We start from the raw sequence: 8,251 nt of genomic DNA on the forward strand, positions 1-8,251 counted from the left end.
CTTACCTAATCTTCCTAAATCGTGGGACCTGTGCCTCACAACACACTTCACATTCAACAACCAGATATACGAACAAATCAACGGAACACCCTTGGGCTCACCGATGTCGGAACTCATAGCAGAAGCAGTAATGCAAAGGTTAGAGCAGTCTTACCGCAAATTCAACCCAAACACTGGTACAGATACGTGGATGACACCTTTGTAATCATTAAAAACACGGAAATAGAGAAAACACACAGGATCATCAACTCCACACTCACAGGAATCCGATTCAGGAGAGAGGAAGAAAAGGGCAACCAACTCCCATTCCTAGACGTGATGGTACAGAGAACACCTAACGGAGAATTCACCACAAAGGTACACAGGAAAGCCACACACACAGACCAAGTCCTGAATTATGAGAGCAACCACCCCAACATACACAAACGAAGTTGCATCAAGACACTATTCAAAAGGGGCACAACACACTGCAGCACACCAGAACTGCAAAAAGAGGAAGAGGAACACCTATACAAGGTATTCGCCGAAAACGGATATCCTCGCAATTTTATCAACAGATGCCTAAGGGATAGACCACGGAAAGAGGACATGCCACAACCCAAAGGACGAGCCACACTACCACACATCAAGAACATCTCCGAACTGACAGCCAGACTACTGCGACCACTAGGACTCTTAACAGCACACAAACCAACAGCCACACTCAGACAACAGCTTACCAGAACTAAGGACCCGATACCCAACATGAGCAAAACAAATGTAGTATACAAAATCCCATGCAAGGACTGCACAAAACACTATATAGGACAAACAGGAAGACAGCTAACGATCCGCATCCAGGAACATCAACTAGCCACGAAACGAAGCGACCAACTATGCGTAGTCGCCACACACACAGACGACAAGCAACATGAATTCGAGTGGGACAACATTACTATTATAGGGCAAGCCAAACAAAGAACAGCCAGGGAATTCCCAGAAGCATGGCACTCATACACAAACTCCATCAACAAACACATCGACTTGGACCCAATATACCAGCCACTGCAGCGGAGAGCTGAAACTGACAACAGCAAGCGGCAAGGACAGACCACTATAAATGCCACACGAAACACCACAGAAGCGCTTCGCAGGAGGATCCCAAGCACGGAGGATGCCACCTCGACAGGGGACGAAACGTTTCCAACAAAAACTTCCAGCTCGGCGAACAGAAACACATCATTGTCTTGAGTGTTCCAGAGTTTTTCATTGTCCCAGAGTACAGATGAAGTTTGCATTCCTCACGTACGTGAGCGAGAATGATTTCAATGTCTCAGATCAGTTCCTGTCCCGAGAACATCAGAGTCAATGTCCCGTCCTCTACTCGGTCCGACAGTTCACATTTCTTCATTCTCCTCTGATTCCATTTCCCAAAGAGTTTCTCAAGATTTACAAAGCTGGAGCCTAAATTATATGGTTTGCTTCCTAAACATTTTTTCAACTGCCAACTGACAATATTTTCACAGTATCTCTTCACAATCCTCTGGCTTGCACCATGTCCAGGGATGAGAAGTCCCGCTTGGTGGAGAGATTCCCGAGGCTGATAAGTTTCACTTTGGAACAAAAATGGTTAAGTGGCGATTTCCTGCGGTTGTTTCTAATGATGGAGAGGGAGCGGTGGGGAATGAGCACTTTGACGAGCAGGAGGAAGTGATGCCAGTGACCCGAGTCACAGAACAGTGGACAGGGATTAAAGGAATCTAATGAAAAGTAGCACTTCTGCTCAGGACGTGTCGAGCAGTGTATCTGGAAAGAGAAACAGAGATAATGTTTTAACTATGGAACATTTCTGATGAAGAACTCGAGTTTCCCAAGTCTAATCAAATTAGCGGCCTGGTTCACAAAATAGTTTTTCTGAACTTTGAGCGAAAATTATACCAGCAAGAAAGCATTCACAACGTAGTCAGCAGGATTCGAGCCTACGTGGGGAAACCCCAATGGATTTTTAATCCATCACCTTAACCACTCGGCCATGACTACCGACAGCTCAGGTGGGTTGAGCATTGACCAAATCAGCCGTGATCTCATTGAAAGCTACCGTTGACTTGAGCGAAATGCTTCCATCTCCTTTCATCCCTTTGCTGTCATTTGTAAGGTGCGAGACACCAATGTAAAAGAAGAAAAGCACAAAGGTAGGAAAAGATATTTGCAGGCAAACTGAGTCAAAATTATTTATTGAAAGGAAAATCACACTTGGCAATTTGCCATATCTCTTTGCGAACATGACCAGCAGAAGTAAGCAAAGGAGCTATCGATCTGAGTATTCTCGGACCTGAAGCAAACACAGTTTAGTGACATATTCATTTCTTTTTCTGGCGAACGAAATGATCTTTCCTGATGGTTACAATGAAAGAGATGGTTCCCAATAAAAGACAGAGATTAATTCGCATGTAGATATATTTCAATGTGACACGATTCATTTTCAGTCCCTAATTACCCCAGAGATGGAGGAGGTGAGTTACTTTTCTTCACTCTTCAACTCCTCAGCACGGAGGTACAAACATGAAACCGCTAGAGATGGAGTTCTTGAATTGGGAACCAGAGACACTGAAGAAACTAGGACTGCAGATGCTGGAAACCTGACTTTAGATCAGAGCGATGCTGGAAAAGCACAGCAGGTCAGGCTGCATCCGAGGAGCAGGAGAGTCGACGTTTCTGTTGCCAGTCATGTTCCGCTGCACAAACAATTTTCGTTTTTGGCTCAGATTTCCAGCACCTGCAGCTATTTGTTTTATGTTAACCTTCATAATGTTTTGGACAAAACCACTGACTTGCCAGCATCGGAAAATCGGCAGAAGTACTGGTACACCGATATGTTTGCTGGACAATACAACCATTCCATGAGCGGGAATACGATCCGGGCCACGGTGCTGAGAATACCGAATCCTCACAAGTAAATAACAAGACAAGGCGATAGATACTATCGTACTTGGTGTAAATAAAACACCCTGTCTGAACATTTTCGTTGCAGATTTTTTTCAAATTGTCTTCGAAGATTTACAAAGTGGGAAAAGGCCATTCCGCCCGTGTTCATTGCGGCTAATCAGAGAGCCATCTATTCTAGTCGCAGTTTCGAACTTTGGCCCAAAGTCTCGTGTGTTCTAATGTTTCCAGGTCAAATGTCAATGAGGTTATCCTATGTTCTTACATGGCACAATAATGGGACAGAAGTATAACGAATTGTAACTCTTTTGAGGAACTCATGCTCATTTTCACCCACAGAGGGAGACACACCAGAAGATACCGCCAAACTGACGGAGGTGTCCGTTGTGGAGAGCTGGAATTTGAAATGGACAATAGGACAAATGCAAGCTTTACATGCGGAAGCACAGAGGCGATGTCCCGAGAGAACTTTACAGGGGAGCGTCAACGTATACCACGGTTAAAGCAAAACATTCCCCCTCGAGCCAGGTAGGACTCGAACCTACAATCTTCTGATCCGAAGTCAGACGCGTTATCCATTACGCCACTGGCCCAAGAGACAAGCCTGCACTTGGCAGAATGTCGATATGTAATGCCATGGGCTTTCACGGAATCAGAATTAAAAAGGTGAACAAGCAGCGAAGATAATCACCAACATTGCTTCACTTCGAAGTTTCCAATTTGTGAGCAGTGCTTTTCACTGGCAAAGGAGAAACATTTGTCCTCAGTTGCCCGCTTCAGGGTCGCGTCCTTCTCGGCTGGACGTTTCCATCGTTTTATTCATAGTCACGACGCGATTTCATGATCCACTCCAGTGAAAAAGTGTCATGGTGTCGTCCAAACAAGACCCTGCAGAAACTCAGCGAGAAACCTCTGGTCATTTCGAGCTCAGGATGTGGAATTAGACGAGATGCGTGACACCTTTTATTGGCGCCGCCACTTCATTGAAATTAGCGGCTCAAAACGAGCCGTTGTAACCATCAGCTTGATTTCTACCTTCCTGCAGTGCATTTGCTAAACAAAATCAGATCGCTCCCATCCGGCCCAGCTGACTTATCTATTTTCACACTCTGCAGTATTTCTAATATCTCTTTCTTGTGAACCTCAATCTCTTCTCGTCTAGACGCAAGTAGCTCTGTATCTTCCTCGCCAACATTTTCATTTTCTATAGCGAACACTGTCGAAAAATATTTATTTAGTGCTTCCCCTATCTCCTCTGACTCCACACACAACTTCCCACTATTATCCTTGATTGTCACAAATTTAACTCTCGTCATTCTTTTATTCCTGACATACCTATGGAAAGCCTTAGGGTTAACCCTGATCCTATCTGCCAACAACTTCTCATGTCTCCTCCTGGCTCTTCTCAGCTCTCTTTTTCGGTCTCTCCTGATATCGTTGGAACCCTCTGGAGCTCTAACTGAGTTTTCACGTTTTGTCCTAACATAAGACTTCTTATTCTTCTTGACCAGGGATTCCACTTCCTTAGTAAACCATGGCTCACGCGTTCTATATCTTCCTCCCTGCCTGACAGGTACATACTTATCTAGGACACACAGGAGCTTTTCCTTGAATAAGCTCCACATTTTAATGTGCTCACTCCTTGCAGTTTCCTACCCCATTCTACGCTTCCTAAATCTTACCTCATTGCATCGTAATTTCCCTTCCACCAGCTGAAACTCTTGCTCCGTGGAGTAGACCTATCCCTTTCAATCACGAAAGTAAACCTGAGAGAATTGTGATCGCTGTCTCCAAAGTGCTCACCTACTTCCGAATCCAAAACCTGGCCAGGCTCGTTACCCAGTACTAAATCGAAAGTGGCTTCGTCCCTTGAAGGCATGTGTACGTACTGTGTCAGGAAGCCCTCCTGAACACACTGGGCAAAAAATGACTCATCTATAGTACTCGTACTGTAGTGATCCCAGTAAATATTTGGATATTGTCTTGAGTGTTCCAGAGTTTTTCATTGTCCCAGAGTCCAGATGAAGTTTGCATTCCTCGCGGACGTGAGCGAGAATGATTTCAATGTCTCAGATCAGTTCCTGTCCCGAGAACATCAGAGTCAATGTCCCGTCCTCCACTCGGTCCGACAGTTCACACTTCTTCATTCTCCTCTGATTCCATTTCCCAAAGAGTTTCTCAAAATTTACAAAGCTGGAGCCTAAATTATATGGTTTGCTTCCTAAACATTTTTTCAACTGCCAACTGACAATATTTTCACAGTATCTCTTCATAATCCTCTGGTTTGCACCATGTCCAGGGATGAGAAATCCCGTTTGGTGGAGAGATTCCCGAGGCTGATGAGTTTCACTTTGGAACAAAGATGGTTAAGTGGCAATTTCCTGCGGTTGTTTGTAATGATGGGAGAGGAAGCGGTGGGGAATGAGCACTTTGACAAGCAGGAGGAAGTGTCGCCACTGACCCGAGTCAGAGAACAGAGGGCAGGGATTAAAGGAATCGAATGAAAAGCAGCACTTCTGCTTAGGACGTTCAATAACAACTGCAGAAACCCGATGTATCGGGCTGTGTATCTGGAAAGAGAAACAGAGATAATGTTTTAAATATGGGGCATTTCTGATGAAGAACTCGAGTTTCCCAAGTCTAATCAAATTACCAGCCTGCTTTGCTGAACTTTTTCCAGTATGAACGCATTCATAACGTAGTCAGCAGGGCTCGAACTGACGTGGGGAAATCCCCATGGATTTTTAATCCACCACCTTAACCACTCGGCCATGACTACAGACAGCGGAGCCGCGTTGAGCATTGACCAAATCAGCCGTGATCTCATTGAAAGCTCTCGTTGACTTGAGTGAAATGCTTCCATCTCCTTTCATCCCTTTGCTGTCATTTGTAAGGTGCGAGACACCAATGTAAAAGAAGAAAAGCACAAAGGTAGGAAAAGATATTTGCAGCCAAACTGAGTCAAAATTATTTATTAAAAGGAAAATCACACTTGGCAATTTGCTAGATCTCTTTGCGAACATGACCAGCAGAGCTAATCAAGGGAGCTATTGATCTGAGTGTTCGTGCACCTGAAACAAGCAAAGGTTAGTGACATATTCATTTCTTTTTCTGGCGAACGAAATGGTCTTTCCTGATGGTTACAATGAAAGAGATGGCTCCCAATAAAATACAGAGATTAAGTCGCATGTAAATATACTTCAATGTGTTACGATTCATTTTCAGTCCCTAATTACCCCAGAGATGGAGGGGGTGAGTTACGTTTCTTCACGCTTTAACTCCTCAGCATGGAAGTACAGACATGAACCCGCTAGAGATGGAGTTCTTGCATTGGGAACCAGCGACACTGAAGGAACGATGTAAAAGTGAGGACTACAGATGCTGGAAACCAGATTTTAGATCAGAGTGATGCTGGAAAATCACAGCAGGTCAGGCAGCATCCGAAGAGCAGGCAAGTCGACGTTTCTGTTGCAAGTCGTGCTGCGTTCCCCAAATAATTTTCGTTTTTGGCTCAGATTTCCAGCAACTGTAGCTATTTGTTTTATGTTAACCTTCATAATGTTTTGGACAAAACCAATGACCTGCCAGCATCGGAAAATCGGCAGAAGTACTGGTACACCGATATGTTTGCTGAACAATACAACCATTCCATGAGCGGGAATAAGATCCGGGCCACGTTGCTGAGAGTACCGAATCCTCACAAGTAAATCCTCACAAGAACATATTCGTTGTAGATTGTTTTCAACTTGTCTTGGAAGATTTACAAAGTGGGAAAAGGCCATTCCGCCCATTGTGCATTGCTGCTAATCAGAGAGCCATCTATTCTAGTCGCAGTTTTCAACTTTGGCCCAAAGTTTGGTCATGGTGTCATGCAGAATCTCAGCGAGTTCACTCAGACATTTTTGTGTGTGCTGAATGATTTGCCACATTTAAGGCAAATTCAATGGCATCCGAATGGGTATATAGACAGGAAGCGTTCGGAGAGATAAGGAAAACATTTGGCAAGTATGGTTCAATTAATTTCGGTTATCTGTTCAGCACGGACAGGTTCGATAGTAGGCTCTTTTTCCGTGCTCGGCATCTTTGATGTGCTCCCGCAGCTGACACAATTTTTAATGGACCATTTGCAAAAAAAATGCACTCTGTTTGTTACGCAGTCAGCGTGTTTGCCTATATTTCTGGAGGGTGGATGGGACGAGTTGACCCAGCGATGAGGGTCTTTCCCGACTTTTGCTGCCAATGACCATTCGTTTGGCACCTACCCAACTTTGCCATCAAAGAGTTTGGCTGAAGAATAATACCGCACTGATAATGTTACCCCCCTCAGCTCTCCAACGAATCCAGAAACTGACAGCTCTTCATGTGGAACAGAAGCAAAACAGAAAGTGTGGACCATTGCCAGACACACCGAAGCATGCATGCTGCCTTTGTTGCAGTGCAAGCCGATTATGTCATGAACTGCTCAGAGAAACGGCAGCGAGGCAATTCAGGACATACTGGAGATTTAGTGCATTGCCAAGTCACACGAAGTGCTCAACAAACATAAAACAAAACGGAACAGCAATAACCCATGAAAAATGAAGTTTACCAATTGCACTCGTGATGAAATTAGGTCAACAATGCGCTGATGACTCCATCTGATCGAGAGGACCAATCACCAGCCTCCTTCACCAGGACAGTAATGAAGGAAATGCGAGAAATACAAAAAACAACCTTTTCGCCACTGCAACAACAAAAACGGTGAGCAGAAACAATGCAGAATCTGGTTTCATATCAGCAATGAAATAGTAATACCATTCACTTTCAGTGAAAACGGTGAACAAAGGAAATTGTCTGAAATGTGAATACCCAGCGCAGGCTACTTGGTTCCCCGATTATACTGCTGCACAGACTTTCATATTTAAAGGTACCTTTCAAAGAGAGTGTTCGTGGCTGTCCATATGACAATGGAAATTGTTGCCCTCGCTCTCACTGCCATTATTGATTGTGTTGGATTTGGCATCCTCACCTTGCACGCGGGAGTTCAGTGTACAATTCTCTGCTGTGAAAAATCGGAGTGCTTTGGAGCAGAAAGATGCGAAGCTCGTGTGCTTCGTGGAGATGTTGTTGGAATGTTTTGCGGTGCTGGGAAGTGGGATCCTCACAGTTCTGGGTAACATCCTCAGGATTGCAGAGCCTGTTGTGAAGCCTACTGTCCTGTGCGGTTTGGAATTGATTTAGTTTCATTGCCGCTGGGTCCGGTTGTTGGTGTTGCAGATTGGATCCTGATCAATGTGTTTATTGATGGAATCCATGGATGGGTGCCCTGCTTCGAGAAAATCTCTGGCTG

General features: G+C 44.6%; 2 non-coding genes across 2 annotated transcripts; both read right to left on the bottom strand.

The window, feature by feature from the left end:
* Positions 1 to 1,937: 1,937 nt before the first annotated feature.
* trnaf-aaa (transfer RNA phenylalanine (anticodon AAA)) lies at positions 1,938 to 2,019 on the bottom strand. The gene has a single exon. It is a non-coding gene; the product is annotated as a tRNA-Phe (tRNA).
* A 1,423-nt stretch (positions 2,020 to 3,442) lies between these two features.
* trnar-ucg (transfer RNA arginine (anticodon UCG)) lies at positions 3,443 to 3,515 on the bottom strand. The gene has a single exon. It is a non-coding gene; the product is annotated as a tRNA-Arg (tRNA).
* Positions 3,516 to 8,251: the final 4,736 nt, after the last annotated feature.

Source organism: Chiloscyllium plagiosum, unplaced genomic scaffold (assembly GCF_037043375.1).
Source record: "Chiloscyllium plagiosum isolate Xiang-an unplaced genomic scaffold, Cpla_swu_hap1 HiC_scaffold_13, whole genome shotgun sequence".
Taxonomy (NCBI): domain Eukaryota; kingdom Metazoa; phylum Chordata; class Chondrichthyes; order Orectolobiformes; family Hemiscylliidae; genus Chiloscyllium; species Chiloscyllium plagiosum.